The following is a 26,876-nucleotide window of genomic DNA, read 5'->3' as shown; positions in this document are numbered from 1 at the left end:
AATTTCAAAGGAAAGTGATTTTCTCTGAAAGGACAGCATTTAGAAAGTGAAGCAAAACTCCATTCACTTCGCACAGTGAATTGAAATGTTGGAACAGACTGCTTCTCTTACATAAAAACGCATGTGAATTTCTGTTGAATGCTTGTAAGTAGCTGAAGGCACTTTCAAAGGAAGTGATTTTCTCTGAAAGTACAGCATTTAGAAAGTGAATCAATACTCCATTCACTTCGCACAGTGAATTGAAGTGTTGGAAAAGACTGCTTCTCTTTCAGAGAAATGGATGTGAGTTTTTTGTGAATGCTTGTAAGTAGCTTAAGGCACTTTCAAAGGCAAGTGATTTTCTCTGAAAGGACAGCATTTAGAAAGTGAAGCAACACTCCATTCACTTCGCACAGTGAATTGAAGTGTTGGAAAAGACAACTTCTCTTTCATAGAAACGCATTTGAGTTTTCTGTGAATGCTTGTAAGTAGCTTAAGGCACTTTCAAAGGAAAGTGATTTTCTCTGAAAGGACAGCATTTAGAAAGTGAAGCAACACTCCATTCACTTCGCACAGTGAATTGAAGTGTTGGAACAGACAGCTTCTCTTTCATAGAAATGCATTTGAGTTTCCTGTGAATGCTTGTAAGTAGCTTAAGGAACATTCAAAGGAAAGTGATTTTCTCTGAAAGGACAGCATTTAGAAAGTGAAGCAACACTCCATTCACTTCGCACAGTGAATTGAAGTGTTGGAACAGACAGCTTCTCTTTCAGAGAAATGCATGTGAGTTTCTTGTGAATGTTTGTAAGTAGCCTAAGGCACTTTCCAAGGAAAGTGCTTTTCTCTGAAAGGACAGCATTTAGAATGTGAAGCAACACTCCATTCATTTCGCACAGTGAATTAAAGTGTTGGAACAGACAGCTTCTCTTTCATAGAAACGCATTTGAGTTTCCTGTGAATGCTTGTAAGTAGCTTATGGAACTTTGAAAGGAAAGTGATTTTCTCTGAAACTGCAACATTTAAAATGTGAAAGAACACTCCATTCACTTTGTTCAGTGAATTGAAGTGTTGTAGTAGACTGCTTCTCATTCAGAGAAATGGATGTGAGTTTTTTGTGAATGCTTGTAAGTAGCTTAAGGCACTTTCAAAGGCAAGTGATTTTCTCTGAAAGGACAGCATTTAGAAAGTGAAGCAACACTCCATTCACTTCGCACAGTGAATTGCAGTGTTGTAATAGACTTCTATTACTCTTCAGACTTCTATTTCTCTTTCAGACTTCTATTTCTCTTTCAGAGAAACGGATCTGAGTTTTTTGTCAATGCTTGTAAGTTGCTTAAGGCACTTTCAAAGGCAAGTGATTTTCTCTGAAATGACAGCATTTAGAGAGTGAAGCAACACTCCATTCACTTCGCACAGTGAATTGAAGTGTTGGAACAGACAGCTTCTCTTTCATAGAAACGCATTTGAGTTTCCTGTGAATGCTTGTACGTAGCTTAAGGCACTTTCAAAGGAAAGTGATTTTTCTCTGAAACTACAGCATTTAGAAAGTGAAGCAACACTCCATTCACTTCGCACAGTGAATTGAAGTGTTGGAACAGACAGCTTCTCTTTCAGAGAAATGCATGTGAATTTCTTGTAAATGATTGAAAGTAGCTTAAGGAACTTTCAAAATAAAGTGATTTTCTCTGAAAGGACAGCATTTAGAAAGTGAAGCAACACTCCATTCACTTCGCACAGTGAATTGAAGTGTTTTAATAGACTGCTTCTCTTTCAGAGAAACGGATGTGAGTTTTTTGTGAATGCTTGTAAGTTGCTTAAGGCACTTTCAAAGGCAAGTGATTTTCTCTGAAAGGACAGCATTTAGAAAGTGAAGCAACACTCCATTCACTTCGCACAGTGAATTGAAGTGTTGGAACAGACTGCTTCTCTTTCAGAGTAACGCATGTGAATTTCTGTTGAATTCTTGTAAGTAGCTTAAGACCCTTTCAAAGGAAGTGATTTTCTCTGAAAGGACAGCATTTAGAAAGTGAAGCAACACTCCATTCACTTTGCACAGTGAATTGAAGTGTTTGAACAGACAGCTTCTCTTTCATAGAAACGCATTCGAGTTTCCTGTGAAAGCTTGTATGTAGCTTAAGGAACATTCAAAGGAAAGTGATTTTCTCTGAAACTACAGCATTTAGAAAGTGAAGCAACACTCCATTCACTTCGAACAGTGAATTGAAGTGTTGGAACAGACAGCTTCTCTTTCAGAGAAATGCATGTGAGTTTTTTGTGAATGCTTGGAATTAGCCTAAGGCACTTTCAAAGGAAAGTGATTTTCTCTGAAAGGACAGCATTTAGAAATTGAAGCAACACTCAATTCATTTCGCACAGTGAATTGAAGTGTTGTTACAGACTGCTTCTGTTTTAGAGAAACGGTTGTGAGTTTTTTGTTAATGCTTGTAAGTCGCTTAAGGCACTTTCAAAGGAAAGTGATTTTCTCTGAAAGGACAGCATTTAGAAAGTGAAGCAACACTCCATTCACTTCGCACAGTGAATTGAAGTGCTGGAACAGACAGCTTCTCTTTCATAGAAACGCATTTGAGTTTTCTGTGAATGCTTGTAAGTAGCTTAAGGCACTTTCAAAGGAAAGTGATTTTCTCTGAAACTACAGCATTTAGAATGTGAAGGAACACTCCATTCACTTCGCACAGTAAATTGAAGTGTTGGAACAGACTGCTTCTTTTTCAGAGAAATGCATTTGAGTTTCTTGTGAATGCTTGGAAGTAGCCTAAGGCACTTTCAAAGGAAAGTGATTTTCTCTGAAAGGACAGCATTTAGAAAGTGAAGCAACACTCCATTCACTTCACACAGTGAATTGAAGTATTGGAACAGACTGCTTCTGTTTTAGAGAAACGGATGTGAGTTTTTTGTGAATGCTTGTAAGTAGCATAAGGCACTTTCAAAGGAAAGTGATTTTCTCTGAAAGGACAGCATTTAGAAAGTGAAGCAACATTCCATTCACTTCGCACAGTGAATTGAAGTGTTGGAACAGTCTGCTTCTCTCAGAGTAACGCATGTTAATTTCTGTTGAATGCTTGTAAGTATCTCAAGGCACTTTCAAAGGAAGTGATTTTCTCTGAAAGGACAGCATTTAGAAAGTGAAGCAACACTCCATTCACTTCGCACAGTGAATTGAAGTTTGGAACAGACAGCTTCTCTTTCATAGAAACGCATTTGAGTTTCCTGTGAATGCTTGTAAGTAGCTTAAGGAACATTCAAAGGAAAGTGATTTTCTCAGAAACGACAGCATTTAGAAAGTGAAGCAACACTCCATTCACTTCGCACAGTGAATTGAAGTGTTGGAACAGACAGCTTCTCTTTCAGAGAAATGCATGTGAGTTTCCTGTGAATGCTTGTAAGTAGCTTAAGGAACTTTGAAAGGAAAGTGATTTTCTCTGAAACTGCAACATATAAAAAGTGAAGGAACACTCCATTCACTTCGCACAGTGAATTGAAGTGTTGTAGTAGACTGCTTCTCATTCAGAGAAACGGATGTGAGTTTTTTGTGAATGCTTGTAAGTAGCTTAAGGCACTTTCAAAGGAAAGTGATTTTCTCTGAAAGGACAGCATTTAGAAAGTGAAGCAACACTCCATTCACTTCGCACAGGGAATTGAAGTGTTCGAACAGACAGCTTTTCTTTCATAGAAACGCTTTTGAGTTTCCTGTGAATGCTTGTAAGTAGCTTAAGGAACTTTCAAAGGAAAGTGATTTTCTCTGAAACTACAGCATTTAGAAAGTGAAGGAACACTCCATTCACTCTGCACAGTGAATTGAAGTGTTGGAACAGACTGCATCTCTTTCAGAGAAATGCATGTGAGTTTCTTGTGAAAGCTTGTAAGTAGCTTAAGGCACTTTCAAAGGAAAGTGATTTTCTCTGAAAGGACAGCATTTAGAAAGTGAAGCAACACTCCATTCAGTTCGCACAGTGAATTGAAGTGTTGTAATAGACTGCTTCTCTTTCAGAGAAATGGATGTGAGTTTCTTGTGAATGCTTGTAAGTAGCTTAAGGCACTTTCAAAGGCAAGTGATTTTCTCTGAAAGGACAGCATTTATAAAGTGAAGCAACACTCCATTCACCTCGCACAGTGAATTGAAGTGTTGGAACGGACAGCTTCTCTTTCAGAGAAATGCATGTGAGTTTCCTGTGAATGATTGAAAGTAGCTTAAGGCACTTTCAAAGGAAAGTGATTTTCTCTGAAACTACAGCATTTAGAATGTGAAGGAACACTCCATTCACTTCGCACAGTGAATTGAAGTGTTGGAACAGACTGCTTCTTTTTCAGAGAAATGCATTTGAGTTTCTTGTGAATGCTTGGAAGTAGCCTAAGGCACTTTCAAAGGAAAGTGATTTTCTCTGAAAGGACAGCATTTAGAAAGTGAAGCAACACTCCATTCACTTCACACAGTGAATTGAAGTATTGGAACAGACTGCTTCTGTTTTAGAAAAACGGATGTGAGTTTTTTGTGAATGCTTGTAAGTAGCTTAAGGCACTTTCAAAGGAAAGTGATTTTCTCTGAAAGGACAGCATTTAGAAAGTGAAGCAACATTCCATTCACTTCGCACAGTGAATTGAAGTGTTGGAACAGTCTGCTTCTCTCATAGTAACGCATGTTAATTTCTGTTGAATGCTTGTAAGTATCTCAAGGCACTTTCAAAGGAAGTGATTTTCTCTGAAAGGACAGCATTTAGAAAGTGAAGCAACACTCCATTCACTTCGCACAGTGAATTGAAGTTTGGAACAGACAGCTTCTCTTTCATAGAAACGCATTTGAGTTTCATGTGAATGCTTGTAAGTAGCTTAAGGAACATTCAAAGGAAAGTGATTTTCTCAGAAACGACGGCATTTAGAAAGTGAAGCAACACTCCATTCACTTCGCACAGTGAATTGAAGTGTTGGAACAGACAGCTTCTCTTTCAGAGAAATGCATGTGAGTTTCCTGTGAATGCTTGTAAGTAGCTTAAGGAACTTTGAAAGGAAAGTGATTTTCTCTGAAACTGCAACATATAAAAAGTGAAGGAACACTCCATTCACTTCGCACAGTGAATTGAAGTGTTGTAGTAGACTGCTTCTCATTCAGAGAAACGGATGTGAGTTTTTTATGAATGCTTGTAAGTAGCTTAAGGCACTTTCAAAGGAAAGTGATTTTCTCTGAAAGGACAGCATTTAGAAAGTGAAGCAACACTCCATTCACTTCGCACAGGGAATTGAAGTGTTCGAACAGACAGCTTTTCTTTCATAGAAACGCTTTTGAGTTTCCTGTGAATGCTTGTAAGTAGCTTAAGGAACTTTCAAAGGAAAGTGATTTTCTCTGAAACTACAGCATTTAGAAAGTGAAGGAACACTCCATTCACTCTGCACAGTGAATTGAAGTGTTGGAACAGACTGCATCTCTTTCAGAGAAATGCATGTGAGTTTCTTGTGAAAGCTTGTAAGTAGCTTAAGGCACTTTCAAAGGAAAGTGATTTTCTCTGAAAGGACAGCATTTAGAAAGTGAAGCAACACTCCATTCAGTTCGCACAGTGAATTGAAGTGTTGTAATAGACTGCTTCTCTTTCAGAGAAATGGATGTGAGTTTTTTGTGAATGCTTGTAAGTAGCTTAATGCACTTTCAAAGGCAAGTGATTTTCTCTGAAAGGACAGCATTTATAAAGTGAAGCAACACTCCATTCACCTCGCACAGTGAATTGAAGTGTTGGAACAGACAGCTTCTCTTTCAGAGAAATGCATGTGAGTTTCCTGTGAATGATTGAAAGTAGCTTAAGGAACTTTCAAAATAAAGTGATTTTCTCAGAAAGGACAGCATTTAGAAAGTGAAGCAACACTCCATTCACTTCGCACAATGAATTGAAGTGTTGGAACAGACTGCTTCTCTTTCAGAGTAACGCATGTGAATTTCTGTTGAATGCTTGTAAGTAGCTTAAGGCACTTTTAAAGGAAGTGATTTTCTCTGAAAGGACAGCATTTAGAAAGTGAAGCAACACTCCATTCACTTCGCACTGTGAATTGAAGTGTTGGAACAGACAGCTTCACTTTCATAGAAACGCATTTGTGTTTCCTCTGAATGCTTGTAAGTAGCTTAAGGAACATTCAAAGGAAAGTGATTTTCTCTGAAACTACAGCATTTAGAAAGTGAAGCAGCACTCCATTCACTTCGCACAGTGAATTGAAGTGTTGGAACAGACAGCTTCTCTTTCATAGAAACGCATTTGAGTTTCCTGTGAATGCTTGTAAGTAGCTTAAGGAACTTTCAGAGGAAAGTGATTTTCTCTGAAACTGCAACATTTAAAAAGTAAAGGAACACTTCATTCACTTCGCACAGTGAATTGAAGTGTTGTAGTAGACTGCATCTCATTCAGAGAAATGGATGTGAGTTTTTTGTGAATGCTTGTAAGTAGCTTAAGGCACTTTCAAAGGCAAGTGATTTTCTATGAAAGGACAGCATTTAGAAAGTGAAGCAACACTCCATTCGCTTCACACAGTGAATTGAAGTGTTGGAACAGACAGCTTTTCTTTCATAGAAACGCATTTGAGTTTCCTGTGAATGCTTGTAAGTAGCTTAAGGAACTTTCAAAGGAAAGTGATTTTCTCTGAAACTACAGCGTTTAGAAAGTGAAGGAACACTCCATTCAAACTGCACAGTGAATTGAAGTGTTGGAACAGAATGCTTCTCTTTCAGAGAAATGCATGTGAGTTTCTTGTGAATGCTTGTAAGTAGCTTAAGGCACTTTCAAAGGAAAGTGATTTTCTCTGAAAGGACAGAATTTAGAAAGTGAAGCAACACTCCATTCAGTTCGCACAGTGAATTGAAGTGTTGTAATAGACTGCTTCTCTTTCAGAGAAACGGATGTGAGTTTTTTGTGAATGCTTGTAAGTAGCTTAAGGCACTTTCAAAGGCAAGTGAATTTCTCTGAAAGGACAGCATTTAGAAAGTGAAGCAACATTCCATTCACTTCGCACAGCTAATTGAAATGTTGGAACAGACTGCTTCTCTTACATAGAAACGCACGTGAATTTCTGTTGAATGCTTGTAAGTAGCTGAAGGCACTTTCAAAGGAAGTGATTTTCTCTGAAAGGACAGCATTTAGAAAGTGAAGCAACACTCCATACACTTTGCACAGTGAATTGAAGTGTTGGAACAGACAGCTTCTCTTTCATAGAAACGCATTCGAGTTTCCTGTGAAAGCTTGTATGTAGCTTAAGGAACATTCAAAGGAAAGTGATTTAGTCTGAAACTACAGCATTTAGAAAGTGAAGCAACACTCCATTCACTTCGAACAGTGAATTGAAGTGTTGGAACAGACAGCTTCTCTTTCAGAGAAATGCATGTGAGTTTTTTGTGAATGCTTGTAAGTAGCCTAAGGCACTTTCAAAGGAAAGTGATTTTCTCTGAAAGGACAGCATTTAGATAGTGAAGCAACACTCAATTCACTTCGCACAGTGAATTGAAGTGTTGTTACAGACTGCTTCTGTTTTAGAGAAACGGTTGTGAGTTTTTTGTGAATGCTTGTAAGTAGCTTAAGGCACTTTCAAAGGAAAGTGATTTTCTCTGAAAGGACAGCATTTAGAAAGTGAAGCAACACTCCATTCACTTCGCACAGTGAATTGAAGTGTTGGAACAGTCTGCTTCTCTCAGAGTAACGCATGTTAATTTCTGTTGAATGCTTGTAAGTATCTCAAGGCACTTTCAAAGGAAGTGATTTTCTCTGAAAGGACAGCATTTAGAAAGTGAAGCAACACTCCATTCACTTCGCACAGTGAATTGAAGTGTTGGAACAGACAGCTTCTCTTTCATAGAAACGCATTTGAGTTTCCTGTGAATGCTTGTAAGTAGCTTAAGGAACATTCAAAGGAAAGTGATTTTCTCAGAAACGACAGCATATAGAAAGTGAAGCAACTGTCCATTCACTTCGCACAGTGAATTGAAGTGTTGGAACAGACAGCTTCTCTTTCAGAGAAATGCATGTGAGTTTCCTGTGAATGCTTGTAAGTAGCTTAAGGAACTTTGAAAGGAAAGTGATTTTCTCTGAAACTGCAACATATAAAAAGTGAAGGAACACTCCATTCACTTCGCACAGTGAATTGAAGTGTTGTAGTAGACTGCTTCTCATTCAGAGAAACGGATGTGAGTTTTTTGTGAATGCTTGTAAGTAGCTTAAGGCACTTTCAAAGGAAAGTGATTTTCTCTGAAAGGACAGCATTTAGAAAGTGAAGCAACACTCCATTCACTTCGCACAGGGAATTGAAGTGTTCGAACAGACAGCTTTTCTTTCATAGAAACGCTTTTGAGTTTCCTGTGAATGCTTGTAAGTAGCTTAAGGAACTTTCAAAGGAAAGTGATTTTCTCTGAAATTACAGCATTTAGAAAGTGAAGGAACACTCCATTCACTCTGCACAGTGAATTGAAGTGTTGGAACAGACTGCATCTCTTTCAGAGAAATGCATGTGAGTTTCTTGTGAAAGCTTGTAAGTAGCTTAAGGCACTTTCAAAGGAAAGTGATTTTCTCTGAAAGGACAGCATTTAGAAAGTGAAGCAACACTCCATTCAGTTCGCACAGTGAATTGAAGTGTTGTAATAGACTGCTTCTCTTTCAGAGAAATGGATGTGAGTTTTTTGTGAATGCTTGTAAGTAGCTTAAGGCACTTTCAAAGGCAAGTGATTTTCTCTGAAAGGACAGCATTTAGAAAGTGAAGCAACACTCCATTCACCTCGCACAGTGAATTGAAGTGTTGGAACAGACAGCTTCTCTTTCAGAGAATTGCATGTGAGTTTCCTGTGAATGATTGAAAGTAGCTTAAGGAACTTTCAAAATAAAGTGATTTTCTCAGAAAGGACAGCATTTAGAAAGTGAAGCAACACTCCATTCACTTCGCACAGTGAATTGAAGTGTTGTAATAGACTGCTTCTCTTTCAGAGAAACGGATGTGAGTTTTTGTGAATGCTTGTAAGTTGCTTAAGGCACTTTCAAAGGCAAGTGATTTTCTCTGAAAGGACAGCATTTAGAAAGTGAAGCAACACTCCATTCACTTCGCACAGTGAATTGAAGTGTTGGAACAGACTGCTTCTCTTTCAGAGTAACGCATGTGAATTTCTGTTGAATGCTTGTAAGTAGCTTAAGGCACTTTCAAAGGAAGTGATTTTCTCTGAAAGGACAGCATTTAAAAAGTGAAGCAACACTCCATTCACTTCGCACTGTGAATTGAAGTGTTGGAACAGACAGCTTTTCTTTCATAGAAACGCATTTGTGTTTCCTCTGAATGCTTGTAAGTAGCTTAAGGAACATTCAAAGGAAAGTGATTTTCTCTGAAACTACAGCATTTAGAAAGTGAAGCAGCACTCCATTCACTTCGCACAGTGAATTGAAGTGTTGGAACAGACAGCTTCTATTTCATAGAAACGCATTTGAGTTTCCTGTGAATGCTTGTAAGTAGCTTAAGGAACTTTCAGAGGAAAGTGATTTTCTCTGAAACTGCAACATTTAAAAAGTAAAGGAACACTTCATTCACTTCGCACAGTGAATTGAAGTGTTGTAGTAGACTGCATCTCATTCAGAGAAACGGATGTCAGTTTTTTGTGAATGCTTGTAAGTAGCTTAAGGCACTTTCAAAGGCAAGTGATTTTCTATGAAAGGACAGCATTTAGAAAGTGAAGCAACACTCCATTCACTTCGCACAGTGAATTGAAGTGTTGGAACAGACAGCTTTTCTTTCATAGAAACGCATTTGAGTTTCCTGTGAATGCTTGTGAGTAGCTTAAGGAACTTTCAAAGGAAAGTGATTTTCTCTGAAACTACAGCATTTAGAATGTGAAGCAACACTCCATTCAAACTGCACAGTGAATTGAAGTGTTGGAACAGAATGCTTCTCTTTCAGAGAAATGCATGTGAGTTTTTTGTGAATGCTTGTAAGTAGCCTAAGGCACTTTCAAAGGAAAGTGATTTTCTCTGAAAGGACAGCATTTAGATAGTGAAGCAACACTCAATTCACTTCGCACAGTGAATTGAAGTGTTGTTACAGACTGCTTCTGTTTTAGAGAAACGGTTGTGAGTTTTTTGTTAATGCTTGTAAGTAGCAAAAGGCACTTTCAAAGGAAAGTGATTTTCTCTGAAAGGACAGCATTTAGAAAGTGAAGCAACACTCCATTCACTTCGCACAGTGAATTGAAGTGTTGGAACACACAGCTTCTCTTTCTTAGAAACGCATTTGAGTTTCCTGTGAATGCTTGTACGTAGCTTAAGGAACTTTCAAAGGAAAGTGATTTTTCTCTGAAACTACAGCATTTAGAAAGTGAAGCAGCACTCCATTCTCTTCGCACAGTGAATTGAATTGTTGGAACAGACAGCTTCTCTTTCAGAGAAATGTATGTGAGTTTCTTGTGAATGACTGAAAGTAGCTTAAGGAACTTTCAAAATAAAGTGATTTTCTCTGAAAGGACAGCATTTAAAAGTGAAGCAACACTCCATTCACTTCGCACAGTGAATTGAAGTATTGCAATAGACTTCTATTACTCTTCAGACTTCTATTTCTCTTTCAGAATTCTATTTCTCTTTCAGAGAAACGGATGTGAGTTTTTTGTGAATGCTTGTAAGTAGCTTAAGGCACTTTCAAAGGCAAGTGATTTTCTCTGAAAGGACAGCATTTAGAAAGTGAAGCAACACTCCATTCACTTCGCACAGTGAATTGAAGTGTTGGAACAGACAGCTTCTCTTTCATAGAAACGCATTTGAGTTTCCTGTGAATGCTTGTAAGTAGCTTAAGGAAATTTCTAAGGAAAGTGATTTTCTCTGAAACTGCAACATTTAAAAAGTAAAGGAACACTCCATTCACTTCGAACAGTGAATTGAAGTGTTGTAGTAGACTGCTTCTCATTCAGAGAAACGGATGTGAGTTTTTTGTGAATGCTTGTAAGTACCTTAAGGCACTTTCAAAGGAAAGTGATTTTCTCTGAAAGGACAGCATTTAGAAAGTGAAGCAACACTCCATTCACTTCGCACAGTGAATTGAAGTGTTGGAACAGACAGCTTTTCTTTCATAGAAACGCATTTGATTTTCCTGTGAATGCTTGTAAGTAGCTTAAGGAACTTTCAAAGGAAAGTGATTTTCTCTGAAACTACAGCATTTAGAAAGTGAAGGAACACTCCCTTCACTCTGCACAGTGAATTGAAGTGTTGGAACAGACTGCTTCTCTTTCAGAGAAATGCATGTGAGTTTCTTGTGAATGCTTGTAAGTAGCTTAAGGCACTTTCAAAGGAAAGTGATTTTCTCTGAAAGGACAGAATTTAGAAAGTGAAGCAACACTCCACTCAGTTTGCACAGTGAATTGAAGTGTTGTAATAGACTGCTTCTCTTTCAGAGAAACGGATGTGAGTTTTTTGTGAATGCTTGTAAGTAGCTTAAGGCACTTTCAAAGGAAAGTGATTTTCTCTGAAAGGACAGCATTTCGAAAGTGAAGCAACACTCCATTCACTGCGCACAGCTAATTGAAATGTTGGAACAGACTGCTTCTCTTACATAGAAACGCATGTGAATTTCTGTTGAATGCTTGTAAGTAGCTGAAGGCACTTTCAAAGGAAGTGATTTTCTCTGAAAGTACAGCATTTAGAAAGTGAAGCAATACTCCATTCACTTCGCTCAGTGAATTGAAGTGTTGGAACAGACTGCTTCTCTTGCAGAGAAATGTATGTGAGTTTTTTGTGAATGCTTGGAAGTAGCCTAAGGCACTTTCAAAGGCAAGTGATTTTCTCTGAAAGGACAGCATTTAGAAAGTGAAGCAACACTCCATTCAGTTCGCACAGTGAATTGAAGTGTTGTAATAGACTGCTTCTCTTTCAGAGAAATGCATGTGAGTTTCTTGTGAATGCTTGTAAGTAGCTGAAGGCACTTTCAAAGGAAAGTGATTTTCTCTGATACTACAGCATTTAGAATGTGAAGGAACACTCCATTCACTTCGCACAGTGAATTGAAGTGTTGGAACAGACTGCTTCTCTTTCAGAGTAACGCATGTGAATTTCTGTTGAATGCTTGTAAGTAGCTTAAGGCACTTTCAAAGGAAGTGATTTTCTCTGAAAGGACAGCATTTAAAAAGTGAAGCAACACTCCATTCACTTCGCACTGTGAATTGAAGTGTTGGAACAGACAGCTTTTCTTTCATAGAAACGCATTTGTGTTTCCTCTGAATGCTTGTAAGTAGCTTAAGGAACATTCAAAGGAAAGTGATTTTCTCTGAAACTACAGCATTTAGAAAGTGAAGCAGCACTCCATTCACTTCGCACAGTGAATTGAAGTGTTGGAACAGACAGCTTCTATTTCATAGAAACGCATTTGAGTTTCCTGTGAATGCTTGTAAGTAGCTTAAGGAACTTTCAGAGGAAAGTGATTTTCTCTGAAACTGCAACATTTAAAAAGTAAAGGAACACTTCATTCACTTCGCACAGTGAATTGAAGTGTTGTAGTAGACTGCATCTCATTCAGAGAAACGGATGTCAGTTTTTTGTGAATGCTTGTAAGTAGCTTAAGGCACTTTCAAAGGCAAGTGATTTTCTATGAAAGGACAGCATTTAGAAAGTGAAGCAACACTCCATTCACTTCGCACAGTGAATTGAAGTGTTGGAACAGACAGCTTTTCTTTCATAGAAACGCATTTGAGTTTCCTGTGAATGCTTGTGAGTAGCTTAAGGAACTTTCAAAGGAAAGTGATTTTCTCTGAAACTACAGCATTTAGAAAGTGAAGCAACACTCCATTCAAACTGCACAGTGAATTGAAGTGTTGGAACAGAATGCTTCTCTTTCAGAGAAATGCATGTGAGTTTTTTGTGAATGCTTGTAAGTAGCCTAAGGCACTTTCAAAGGAAAGTGATTTTCTCTGAAAGGACAGCATTTAGATAGTGAAGCAACACTCAATTCACTTCGCACAGTGAATTGAAGTGTTGTTACAGACTGCTTCTGTTTTAGAGAAACGGTTGTGAGTTTTTTGTTAATGCTTGTAAGTAGCAAAAGGCACTTTCAAAGGAAAGTGATTTTCTCTGAAAGGACAGCATTTAGAAAGTGAAGCAACACTCCATTCACTTCGCACAGTGAATTGAAGTGTTGGAACACACAGCTTCTCTTTCTTAGAAACGCATTTGAGTTTCCTGTGAATGCTTGTACGTAGCTTAAGGAACTTTCAAAGGAAAGTGATTTTTCTCTGAAACTACAGCATTTAGAAAGTGAAGCAGCACTCCATTCTCTTCGCACAGTGAATTGAATTGTTGGAACAGACAGCTTCTCTTTCAGAGAAATGTATGTGAGTTTCTTGTGAATGACTGAAAGTAGCTTAAGGAACTTTCAAAATAAAGTGATTTTCTCTGAAAGGACAGCATTTAAAAGTGAAGCAACACTCCATTCACTTCGCACAGTGAATTGAAGTATTGCAATAGACTTCTATTACTCTTCAGACTTCTATTTCTCTTTCAGAATTCTATTTCTCTTTCAGAGAAACGGATGTGAGTTTTTTGTGAATGCTTGTAAGTAGCTTAAGGCACTTTCAAAGGCAAGTGATTTTCTCTGAAAGGACAGCATTTCGAAAGTGAAGCAACACTCCATTCACTGCGCACAGCTAATTGAAATGTTGGAACAGACTGCTTCTCTTACATAGAAACGCATGTGAATTTCTGTTGAATGCTTGTAAGTAGCTGAAGGCACTTTCAAAGGAAGTGATTTTCTCTGAAAGTACAGCATTTAGAAAGTGAAGCAATACTCCATTCACTTCGCTCAGTGAATTGAAGTGTTGGAACAGACTGCTTCTCTTGCAGAGAAATGTATGTGAGTTTTTTGTGAATGCTTGGAAGTAGCCTAAGGCACTTTCAAAGGCAAGTGATTTTCTCTGAAAGGACAGCATTTAGAAAGTGAAGCAACACTCCATTCAGTTCGCACAGTGAATTGAAGTGTTGTAATAGACTGCTTCTCTTTCAGAGAAATGCATGTGAGTTTCTTGTGAATGCTTGTAAGTAGCTGAAGGCACTTTCAAAGGAAAGTGATTTTCTCTGATACTACAGCATTTAGAATGTGAAGGAACACTCCATTCACTTCGCACAGTGAATTGAAGTGTTGGAACAGACTGCTTCTCTTTCAGAGTAACGCATGTGAATTTCTGTTGAATGCTTGTAAGTAGCTTAAGGCACTTTCAAAGGAAGTGATTTTCTCTGAAAGGACAGCATTTAAAAAGTGAAGCAACACTCCATTCACTTCGCACTGTGAATTGAAGTGTTGGAACAGACAGCTTTTCTTTCATAGAAACGCATTTGTGTTTCCTCTGAATGCTTGTAAGTAGCTTAAGGAACATTCAAAGGAAAGTGATTTTCTCTGAAACTACAGCATTTAGAAAGTGAAGCAGCACTCCATTCACTTCGCACAGTGAATTGAAGTGTTGGAACAGACAGCTTCTATTTCATAGAAACGCATTTGAGTTTCCTGTGAATGCTTGTAAGTAGCTTAAGGAACTTTCAGAGGAAAGTGATTTTCTCTGAAACTGCAACATTTAAAAAGTAAAGGAACACTTCATTCACTTCGCACAGTGAATTGAAGTGTTGTAGTAGACTGCATCTCATTCAGAGAAACGGATGTCAGTTTTTTGTGAATGCTTGTAAGTAGCTTAAGGCACTTTCAAAGGCAAGTGATTTTCTATGAAAGGACAGCATTTAGAAAGTGAAGCAACACTCCATTCACTTCGCACAGTGAATTGAAGTGTTGGAACAGACAGCTTTTCTTTCATAGAAACGCATTTGAGTTTCCTGTGAATGCTTGTGAGTAGCTTAAGGAACTTTCAAAGGAAAGTGATTTTCTCTGAAACTACAGCATTTAGAAAGTGAAGCAACACTCCATTCAAACTGCACAGTGAATTGAAGTGTTGGAACAGAATGCTTCTCTTTCAGAGAAATGCATGTGAGTTTTTTGTGAATGCTTGTAAGTAGCCTAAGGCACTTTCAAAGGAAAGTGATTTTCTCTGAAAGGACAGCATTTAGATAGTGAAGCAACACTCAATTCACTTCGCACAGTGAATTGAAGTGTTGTTACAGACTGCTTCTGTTTTAGAGAAACGGTTGTGAGTTTTTTGTTAATGCTTGTAAGTAGCAAAAGGCACTTTCAAAGGAAAGTGATTTTCTCTGAAAGGACAGCATTTAGAAAGTGAAGCAACACTCCATTCACTTCGCACAGTGAATTGAAGTGTTGGAACACACAGCTTCTCTTTCTTAGAAACGCATTTGAGTTTCCTGTGAATGCTTGTACGTAGCTTAAGGAACTTTCAAAGGAAAGTGATTTTTCTCTGAAACTACAGCATTTAGAAAGTGAAGCAGCACTCCATTCTCTTCGCACAGTGAATTGAATTGTTGGAACAGACAGCTTCTCTTTCAGAGAAATGTATGTGAGTTTCTTGTGAATGACTGAAAGTAGCTTAAGGAACTTTCAAAATAAAGTGATTTTCTCTGAAAGGACAGCATTTAAAAGTGAAGCAACACTCCATTCACTTCGCACAGTGAATTGAAGTATTGCAATAGACTTCTATTACTCTTCAGACTTCTATTTCTCTTTCAGAATTCTATTTCTCTTTCAGAGAAACGGATGTGAGTTTTTTGTGAATGCTTGTAAGTACCTTAAGGCACTTTCAAAGGAAAGTGATTTTCTCTGAAAGGACAGCATTTAGAAAGTGAAGCAACACTCCATTCACTTCGCACAGTGAATTGAAGTGTTGGAACAGACAGCTTTTCTTTCATAGAAACGCATTTGATTTTCCTGTGAATGCTTGTAAGTAGCTTAAGGAACTTTCAAAGGAAAGTGATTTTCTCTGAAACTACAGCATTTAGAAAGTGAAGGAACACTCCCTTCACTCTGCACAGTGAATTGAAGTGTTGGAACAGACTGCTTCTCTTTCAGAGAAATGCATGTGAGTTTCTTGTGAATGCTTGTAAGTAGCTTAAGGCACTTTCAAAGGAAAGTGATTTTCTCTGAAAGGACAGAATTTAGAAAGTGAAGCAACACTCCACTCAGTTTGCACAGTGAATTGAAGTGTTGTAATAGACTGCTTCTCTTTCAGAGAAACGGATGTGAGTTTTTTGTGAATGCTTGTAAGTAGCTTAAGGCACTTTCAAAGGAAAGTGATTTTCTCTGAAAGGACAGCATTTCGAAAGTGAAGCAACACTCCATTCACTGCGCACAGCTAATTGAAATGTTGGAACAGACTGCTTCTCTTACATAGAAACGCATGTGAATTTCTGTTGAATGCTTGTAAGTAGCTGAAGGCACTTTCAAAGGAAGTGATTTTCTCTGAAAGTACAGCATTTAGAAAGTGAAGCAATACTCCATTCACTTCGCTCAGTGAATTGAAGTGTTGGAACAGACTGCTTCTCTTGCAGAGAAATGTATGTGAGTTTTTTGTGAATGCTTGGAAGTAGCCTAAGGCACTTTCAAAGGCAAGTGATTTTCTCTGAAAGGACAGCATTTAGAAAGTGAAGCAACACTCCATTCAGTTCGCACAGTGAATTGAAGTGTTGTAATAGACTGCTTCTCTTTCAGAGAAATGCATGTGAGTTTCTTGTGAATGCTTGTAAGTAGCTGAAGGCACTTTCAAAGGAAAGTGATTTTCTCTGATACTACAGCATTTAGAATGTGAAGGAACACTCCATTCACTTCGCACAGTGAATTGAAGTGTTGGAACAGACTGCTTCTTTTTCAGAGAAATGCATTTGAGTTTCTTGTGAATGCTTGGAAGTAGCCTAAGGCACTTTCAAAGGAAAGTGATTTTCTCTGAAAGGACAGCATTTAGAAAGTGAAGCAACACTCCATTCACTTTGCACAGTGAATTGAAGTATTGGAACAGACTGCTTCTGTTTTAGAGAAACGGATGTGAGTTTTTTGTGAATGCTTGTAAGTAGCTTAAGGCACTTTCAAAGGAAAGTGATTTTCTCTGAAAGGACAGCATTTAGAAAGTGAAGCAACACTCCATTCACTTCGCACAGTGAATTGAATTTTTGTTACAGACTGCTTCTGTTTTAGAGAAACGGATGTGAGTTTTTTGTTAATGCTTGTAAGTAGCTTAAGGCACTTTCAAAGGAAAGTGATTTTCTCTGAAAGGACAGCATTTAGAAAGTGAAGCAAAACTCCATTCACTTCGCACAGTGAATTGAAGTGTTGGAACAGACAGCTTCTCTTTCATAGAAACGCATTTGAGTTTAATGTGAATGCTTGTAAGTAGCTTAAGGAACTTTCAAAGGAAAGTGATTTTCTCTGAAACTGCACATTTAAAAAGTAAAGGAACACTCCATTCACTTCGCACAGTGAATTGAAGTGTTGTAGTAGACTGCATCTCATTCAGAGAAACGGATGTGAGTTTTTTATGAATGCTTGTAAGTAGCTTAAGGCACTTTCAAAGGCAAGTGATTTTCTCTGAAAGGACAGCATTTAGAAAGTGAAGCAACACTCCATTCACTTCGCACAGTGAATTGAAGTGTTGGAACAGACAGCTTTTCTTTCATAGAAACGCATTTGAGTTTCCTGTGAATGCTTGTAAGTAGCTTAAGGAACTTTCAAAGGAAAGTGATTTTCTCTGAAAGGACAGCATTTAGAAAGTGAAGCAACACTCCATTCACTGCGCACAGCTAATTGAAATGTTGGAACAGCCTGCTTCTCTTACATAGAAACGCATGTGAATTTCTGTTGAATGCTTGTAAGTAACTGAAGGCACTTTCAAAGGAAGTGACTTTCTCTGAAAGTACAGCATTTAAAAAGTGAAGCAATACTCCATTCACTTCGCACAGTGAATTTAAGTATTGGAACAGACAGCTTCTCTTTCATAGAAACGCATTTGAGTTTCCTGTGAATGCTTGTACGTAGCTTAAGGAACTTTCAAAGGAAAGTGAATTTTCTCTGCAACTACAGCATTTAGAAAGTGAAGCAGAACTCCATTCTCTTCGCACAGTGAATTGAAGTGTTGGAACAGACAGCTTCTCTTTCAGAGAAATGCATGTGAGTTTCTTGTGAATGATTGAAAGTAGCTTAAGGAACTTTCAAAATAAAGTGATTTTCTCTGAAAGGACAGCATTTAGAAAGTGAAGCAACACTCCATTCACTTCGCACAGTGAATTGAAGTGTTGTAATAGACTTCTATTACTCTTCAGACTTCTATTTCTCTTTCAGACTTCTATTTCTCTTTCAGAGAAACGGATGTGAGTTTTTTGTGAATGCTTGTAAGTAGCTTAAGGCACTTTCAAAGGCAAGTGATTTTCTCTGAAAGGACAGCATTTAGAAAGTGAAGCAACACTCCATTCACTTCGCACAGTGAATTGAAGTGTTGGAACAGACTTCTTCTCTTTCAGAGTAACGCATGCGAATTTCTGTTGAATGCTTGTAAGTAGCTTAAGGCACTTTCAAAGGAAGTGATTTTCTCTGAAAGGACAGCATTTAGAAAGTGAAGCAACACTCCATTCCCTTCGCACAGTGAATTGAAGTGTTGGAACAGACAGCTTCTCTTTCATAGAAACGCATTTGAGTTTCCTGTGAATGCTTGTAAGTAGCTTAAGGAACATTCAAAGGAAAGTGAATTTCTCACAAAGGACAGCATTTAGAAAGTGAAGCAACACTCCATTCACTTCGCACAGTGAATTGAAGTGTTGGAACAGACTGCTTCTCTTTCAGAGAAATGCAGTTGAGTTTCCTGTGAATGCTTGTAAGTAGCTTAAGGAACTTTCAAAGGAAAGTGATTTTCTCTGAAACTACAGCATTTAGAAAGTGAAGGAACACTCCATTCACTCTGCACAGTGAATTGAAGTGTTGGAACAGACTGCTTCTCTTTCAGAGAAATGCATGTGAGTTTCTTGTGAATGCTTGTAAGTAGCTTAAGGCACTTTCAAAGGAAAGTGATTTTCTCTGAAAGGACAGCATTTGGAAAGTGAAGCAACACCACATTCAGTTCGCACAGTGAATTGAAGTGTTGTAATAGACTGCTTCTCTTTCAGAGAAATGGATGTGAGTTTCTTGTGAATGCTTGTAAGTAGCTTAAGGCACTTTCAAAGGAAAGTGATTTTCTCTGAAACTACAGCATTTAGAAAGTGAAGGAACACTCCATTCACTCTGCACAGTGAATTGACGTGTTGGAACAGACAGCTTCTCTTCAGAGAAATGCATGTGAGTTTCTTGTGAATGATTGAAAGTAGCTTAAAGAACTTTCAAAATAAAGTGATTTTCTCTGAAAGGACAGCATTTAGGAAGTGAAGCAACACTCCATTCACTTCGCACAGTGAATTGAAGTGTTGTAATAGACTGCTTCTCTTTCAGAGAAACGGATGTGAGTTTTTGTGAATGCTTGTAAGTTGCCTAAGGCACTTTCAAAGGCAAGTGATTTTCTCTGAAAGGACAGCATTTAGAAAGTGAAGCAACGCTCCATTCACTTCGCACAGTGAATTGAAGTGTTGGAACAGACTGTTTCTCTTTCAGAGGAACGCATGTGAATTTCTGTTGAATGCTTGTAAGTAGCTTAAGGCTCTTTCAAAGGAAGTGATTTTCTCTGAAAGTACAGCATTTAGAAAGTGAGGCAACACTCCATCCACTTAGCACAGTGAATTGAAGTGTTGGAACAGACAGCTTCTCTTTCATAGAAACGCATTTGTGTTTCCTGTGAATGCTTGTAAGTAGCTTTAGGAACATTCAAAGGCAAGTGATTTTCTCTGAAAGGACAGCATTTAGAAAGTGAAGCAACACTCCATTCACTTCGCACAGTGAATTGAAGTGTTGGAACAGACAGCTTCTCTTTCAGAGAAATGCATGTGAGTTTCTTGTGAATGCTTGGAAGTAGCCTAAGGCACTTTCAAAGGCAAGTGATTTTCTCTGAAAGGACAGCATTTAGAAAGTGAAGCAACACTCCATTCACTTCGCACAGTGAATTGAAGTGTTGTTACAGACTGCTTCTGTTTTAGAGAAACGGATGTGAGTTTTTTGTTAATGCTTGTGAGTAGCTTAAGGCACTTTCAAAGGCAAGTGATTTTCTCTGAAAGGACAGCATTTAGAAAGTGAAGCAACACTCCATTCACTTCGCACAGTGAATTGAAGTGTTGGAACAGACAGCTTTTCTTTCATAGAAACGCATTTGAGTTTCCTGTGAATGCTTGTAAGTAGCTTAAGGAACTTTCAAAGGAAAGTGATTTTCTCTGAAACTACAGCATTTAGAAAGTGAAGGAACACTCCATTCAATCTGCACAGTGAATTGAAGTGTTGGAACAGACTGCTTCTCTTTCATAGAAATGCATGTAAGTTTCTTGTGAATGCTTGTAAGTAGCTTAAGGCACTTTCAAAGGAAAGTGATTTTCTCTGAAAGGACAGAATTTAGAAAGTGAAGCAACACTCCATTCACTTCGCACAGTGAATTGAAGTGTTGTAATAGACTTCTATTACTCTTCAGACTTCTATTTCTCTTTCAGACTTCTATTTCTCTTTCAGAGAAACGGATGTGAGTTTTTTGTGAATGCTTGTAAGTAGCTTAAGGCACTTTCAAAGGCAAGTGATTTTCTCTGAAAGGACAGCATTTAGAAATTGAAGCAACAGTCCATTCACTTCGCACAGTGAATTGAAGTGTTGGAACAGACTGCTTCTCTTTCAGAGTAACGCATGTGAATTTCTGTTGAATGCTTGTAAGTAGCTTAAGGCACTTTCAAAGGAAGTGATTTTCTCTGAAAGGACAGCATTTAGAAAGTGAAGCAACACTCCATTCACTTCGCACAGTGTATTGAAGTGTTGGAACAGACAGCTTCTCTTTCAGAGAAACGCATTTGAGTTTCCTGTGAATGCTTGTAAGTAGCTTAAGGAACATTCAAAGGAAGGTGATTTTCTCACAAAGGACAGCATTTAGAAAGTGAAGCAACACTCCATTCACTTCGCACAGTGAATTGAAGTGTTGTAGTAGACTGCTTCTCATTCAGAGAAACGGATGTGAGTTTTTTGTGAATGCTTGTAAGTACCTTAAGGCACTTTCAAAGGAAAGTGATTTTCTCTGAAAGGACAGCATTTAGAAAGTGAAGCAACACTCCATTCACTTCGTACAGTGAATTGAAGTGTTGGAACAGACAGCTTTTCTTTCATAGAAACGCATTTGAGTTTCCTGTGAATGCTTGTAAGTAGCTTAAGGAACTTTCAAAGGAAAGTGATTTTCTCTGAAAGGACAGCATTTAGAAAGTGAAGCAACACTCCATTCACTGCGCACAGCTAATTGAAATGTTGGAACAGCCTGCTTCTCTTACATAGAAACGCCTGTGAATTTCTGTTGAATGCTTGTAAGTAACTGAAGGCACTTTCAAAGGAAGTGACTTTCTCTGAAAGTACAGCATTTAAAAAGTGAAGCAATACTCCACTCACTTCGCACAGTGAATTTAAGTATTGGAACAGACAGCTTCTCTTTCATAGAAACGCATTTGAGTTTCCTGTGAATGCTTGTACGTAGCTTAAGGAACTTTCAAAGGAAAGTGATTTTCTCTGAAAGGACAGCATTTAGAAAGTGAAGCAACACTCCATTCACTGCGCACAGCTAATTGAAATGTTGGAACAGCCTGCTTCTCTTACATAGAAACGCCTGTGAATTTCTGTTGAATGCTTGTAAGTAACTGAAGGCACTTTCAAAGGAAGTGACTTTCTCTGAAAGTACAGCATTTAAAAAGTGAAGCAATACTCCACTCACTTCGCACAGTGAATTTAAGTATTGGAACAGACAGCTTCTCTTTCATAGAAACGCATTTGAGTTTCCTGTGAATGCTTGTACGTAGCTTAAGGAACTTTCAAAGGAAAGTGAATTTTCTCTGCAACTACAGCATTTAGAAAGTGAAGCAGCACTCCATTCTCTTCGCAGAGTGAATTGAAGTGTTGGAACAGACAGCTTCTCTTTCAGAGAAATGCATGTGAGTTTCTTGTGAATGATTGAAAGTAGCTTAAGGAACTTTCAAAATAAAGTGATTTTCTCTGAAAGGACAGCATTTAGAAAGTGAAGCAACACTCCATTCACTTCGCACAGTGAATTGAAGTGTTGTAATAGACTTCTATTACTCTTCAGACTTCTATTTCTCTTTCAGACTTCTATTTCTCTTTCAGAGAAACGGATGTGAGTTTTTTGTGAATGCTTGTAAGTAGCTTAAGGCACTTTCAAAGGCAAGTGATTTTCTCTGAAAGGACAGCATTTAGAAAGTGAAGCAACACTCCATTCACTTCGCACAGTGAATTGAAGTGTTGGAACAGACTTCTTCTCTTTCAGAGTAACGCATGCGAATTTCTGTTGAATGCTTGTAAGTAGCTTAAGGCACTTTCAAAGGAAGTGATTTTCTCTGAAAGGACAGCATTTAGAAAGTGAAGCAACACTCCATTCCCTTCGCACAGTGAATTGAAGTGTTGGAACAGACAGCTTCTCTTTCATAGAAACGCATTTGAGTTTCCTGTGAATGCTTGTAAGTAGCTTAAGGAACATTCAAAGGAAAGTGAATTTCTCACAAAGGACAGCATTGAGAAAGTGAAGCAACACTCCATTCACTTCGCACAGTGAATTGAAGTGTTGGAACAGACTGCTTCTCTTTCAGAGAAATGCATGTCAGTTTCTTGTGAATGCTTGTAAGTGGCTTAAGACACTTTCAAAGGAAAGTGATTTTCTCTGAAAGGACAGCATTTAGAAAGTGAAGCAACACTCCATTCACTTCGCACAGTGAATTGAAGTGTTGGAACAGACAGCTTTTCTTTCATAGAAATGCAGTTGAGTTTCCTGTGAATGCTTGTAAGTAGCTTAAGGAACTTTCAAAGGAAACTGATTTTCTCTGAAACTACAGCATTTAGAAAGTGAAGGAACACTCCATTCACTCTGCACAGTGAATTGAAGTGTTGGAACAGACTGCTTCTCTTTCAGAGAAATGCATGTGAGTTTCTTGTGAATGCTTGTAAGTAGCTTAAGGCACTTTCAAAGGAAAGTGATTTTCTCTGAAAGGACAGCATTTGGAAAGTGAAGCAACACTCCATTCAGTTCGCACAGTGAATTGACGTGTTGGAACAGACAGCTTCTCTTCAGAGAAATGCATGTGAGTTTCTTGTGAATGATTGAAAGTAGCTTAAAGAACTTTCAAAATAAAGTGATTTTCTCTGAAAGGACAGCATTTAGGAAGTGAAGCAACACTCCATTCACTTCGCACTGTGAATTGAAGTGTTGTAATAGACTGCTTCTCTTTCAGAGAAACGGATGTGAGTTTTTGTGAATGCTTGTAAGTTGCTTAAGGCACTTTCAAAGGCAAGTGATTTTCTCTGAAAGGACAGCATTTAGAAAGTGAAGCAACGCTCCATTCACTTCGCACAGTGAATTGAAGTGTTGGAACAGACTGCTTCTCTTTCAGAGTAACGCATGTGAATTTCTGTTGAATGCTTGTAAGTAGCTTAAGGCTCTTTCAAAGGAAGTGATTTTCTCTGAAAGTACAGCATTTAGAAAGTGAGGCAACACTCCATCCACTTAGCACAGTGAATTGAAGTGTTGGAACAGACAGCTTCTCTTTCATAGAAACGCATTTGTGTTTCCTGTGAATGCTTGTAAGTAGCTTTAGGAACATTCAAAGGAAAGTGATTTTCTCTGAAAGGACAGCATTTAGAAAGTGAAGCAACACTCCATTCACTTCGCACAGTGAATTGAAGTGTTGGAACAGACAGCTTCTCTTTCAGAGAAATGCATGTGAGTTTCTTGTGAATGCTTGGAAGTAGCCTTAGGAACTTTCAAAGGCAAGTGATTTTCTCTGAAAGGACAGCATTTAGAAAGTGAAGCAACACTCCATTCACTTCGCACAGTGAATTGAAGTGTTGTTACAGACTGCTTCTGTTTTAGAGAAACGGATGTGAGTTTTTTGTTAATGCTTGTGAGTAGCTTAAGGCACTTTCAAAGGAAAGTGATTTTCTCTGAAAGGACAGCATTTAGAAAGTGAAGCAACACTCCATTCACTTCGCACAGTGAATTGAAGTGTTGGAACAGACAGCTTCTCTTTCATAGAAACGCATATGAGTTTCCTGTGAATGCTTGTAAGTAGCTTAAGGAACTTTCAAAGGAAAGTGATTTTCTCTGAAAGTGCACATTTAAAAAGTAAAGGAACACTCCATTCACTTCGCACAGTGAATTGTAGTGTTGTAGTAGACTGCATCTCATTCAGAGAAACGGATGTGAGTTTTTTATGAATGCTTGTAAGTAGCTTAAGGCACTTTCAAAGGCAAGTGATTTTCTCTGAAAGGACAGCATTTAGAAAGTGAAGCAACACTCCATTCACTTCGCACAGTGAATTGAAGTGTTGGAACAGACAGCTTTTCTTTCATAGAAACGCATTTGAGTTTCCTTTGAATGCTTGTAAGTACCTTAAGGAACTTTCAAAGGAAAGTGATTTTCTCTGAAACTACAGCATTTAGAAAGTGAAGGAACACTCCATTCAATCTGCACAGTGAATTGAAGTGTTGGAACAGACTGCTTCTCTTTCATAGAAATGCATGTAAGTTTCTTGTGAATGCTTGTAAGTAGCTTAAGGCACTTTCAAAGGAAAGTGATTTTCTCTGAAAGGACAGAATTTAGAAAGTGAAGCAACACTCCATTCACTTCGCACACTGAATTGAAGTGTTGTAATAGACTTCTATTACTCTTCAGACTTCTATTTCTCTTTCAGACTTCTATTTCTCTTTCAGAGAAACGGATGTGAGTTTTTTGTGAATGCTTGTAAGTAGCTTAAGGCACTTTCAAAGGCAAGTGATTTTCTCTGAAAGGACAGCATTTAGAAATTGAAGCAACAGTCCATTCACTTCGCACAGTGAATTGAAGTGTTGGAACAGACTGCTTCTCTTTCAGAGTAACGCATGTGAATTTCTGTTGAATGCTTGTAAGTAGCTTAAGGCATTTTCAAAGGAAGTGATTTTCTCTGAAAGGACAGCATTTAGAAAATGAAGCAACACTCCATTCACTTCGCACAGTGTATTGAAGTGTTGGAACAGACAGCTTCTCTTTCAGAGAAACGCATTTGAGTTTCCTGTGAATGCTTGTAAGTAGCTTAAGGAACATTCAAAGGAAGGTGATTTTCTCACAAAGGACAGCATTTAGAAAGTGAAGCAACACTCCATTCACTTCGCACAGTGAATTGAAGTGTTGTAGTAGACTGCTTCTCATTCAGAGAAACGGATGTGAGTTTTTTGTGAATGCTTGTAAGTACCTTAAGGCACTTTCAAAGGAAAGTGATTTTCTCTGAAAGGACAGCATTTAGAAAGTGAAGCAACACTCCATTCACTTCGTACAGTGAATTGAAGTGTTGGAACAGACAGCTTTTCTTTCATAGAAACGCATTTGAGTTTCCTGTGAATGCTTGTAAGTAGCTTAAGGAACTTTCAAAGGAAAGTGATTTTCTCTGAAACTACAGCATTTAGAAAGTGAAGGAACACTCCATTCACTCTGCACAGTGAATTGAAGTGTTGGAACAGACTGCTTCTCTTTCAGAGAAATGCATGTGAGTTTCTTGTGAATGCTTGTAAGTAGCTTAAGGCACTTTCAAAGGAAAGTGATTTTCTCTGAAAGGACAGAATTTAGAAAGTGAAGCAACACTCCACTCAGTTTGCACAGTGAATTGAAGTGTTGTAATAGACTGCTTCTCTTTCAGAGAAACGGATGTGAGTTTTTTGTGAATGCTTGTAAGTAGCTTAAGGCACTTTCAAAGGAAAGTGATTTTCTCTGAAAGGACAGCATTTAGAAAGTGAAGCAACACTCCATTCACTGCGCACAGCTAATTGAAATGTTGGAACAGCCTGCTTCTCTTACATAGAAACGCCTGTGAATTTCTGTTGAATGCTTGTAAGTAACTGAAGGCACTTTCAAAGGAAGTGACTTTCTCTGAAAGTACAGCATTTAAAAAGTGAAGCAATACTCCACTCACTTCGCACAGTGAATTTAAGTATTGGAACAGACAGCTTCTCTTTCATAGAAACGCATTTGAGTTTCCTGTGAATGCTTGTACGTAGCTTAAGGAACTTTCAAAGGAAAGTGAATTTTCTCTGCAACTACAGCATTTAGAAAGTGAAGCAGCACTCCATTCTCTTCGCAGAGTGAATTGAAGTGTTGGAACAGACAGCTTCTCTTTCAGAGAAACGCATTTGAGTTTCCTGTGAATGCTTGTAAGTAGCTTAAGGAACATTCAAAGGAAGGTGATTTTCTCACAAAGGACAGCATTTAGAAAGTGAAGCAACACTCCATTCACTTCGCACAGTGAATTGAAGTGTTGTAGTAGACTGCTTCTCATTCAGAGAAACGGATGTGAGTTTTTTGTGAATGCTTGTAAGTACCTTAAGGCACTTTCAAAGGAAAGTGATTTTCTCTGAAAGGACAGCATTTAGAAAGTGAAGCAACACTCCATTCACTTCGTACAGTGAATTGAAGTGTTGGAACAGACAGCTTTTCTTTCATAGAAACGCATTTGAGTTTCCTGTGAATGCTTGTAAGTAGCTTAAGGAACTTTCAAAGGAAAGTGATTTTCTCTGAAAGGACAGCATTTAGAAAGTGAAGCAACACTCCATTCACTGCGCACAGCTAATTGAAATGTTGGAACAGCCTGCTTCTCTTACATAGAAACGCCTGTGAATTTCTGTTGAATGCTTGTAAGTAACTGAAGGCACTTTCAAAGGAAGTGACTTTCTCTGAAAGTACAGCATTTAAAAAGTGAAGCAATACTCCACTCACTTCGCACAGTGAATTTAAGTATTGGAACAGACAGCTTCTCTTTCATAGAAACGCATTTGAGTTTCCTGTGAATGCTTGTACGTAGCTTAAGGAACTTTCAAAGGAAAGTGAATTTTCTCTGCAA

The sequence above is a fragment of the Myodes glareolus genome, chromosome 9 (assembly GCF_982192425.1).
Source record: "Myodes glareolus chromosome 9, mMyoGla1.1, whole genome shotgun sequence".
Classification (NCBI taxonomy): domain Eukaryota; kingdom Metazoa; phylum Chordata; class Mammalia; order Rodentia; family Cricetidae; genus Myodes; species Myodes glareolus.
This window is presented reverse-complemented; position numbering follows the sequence as displayed.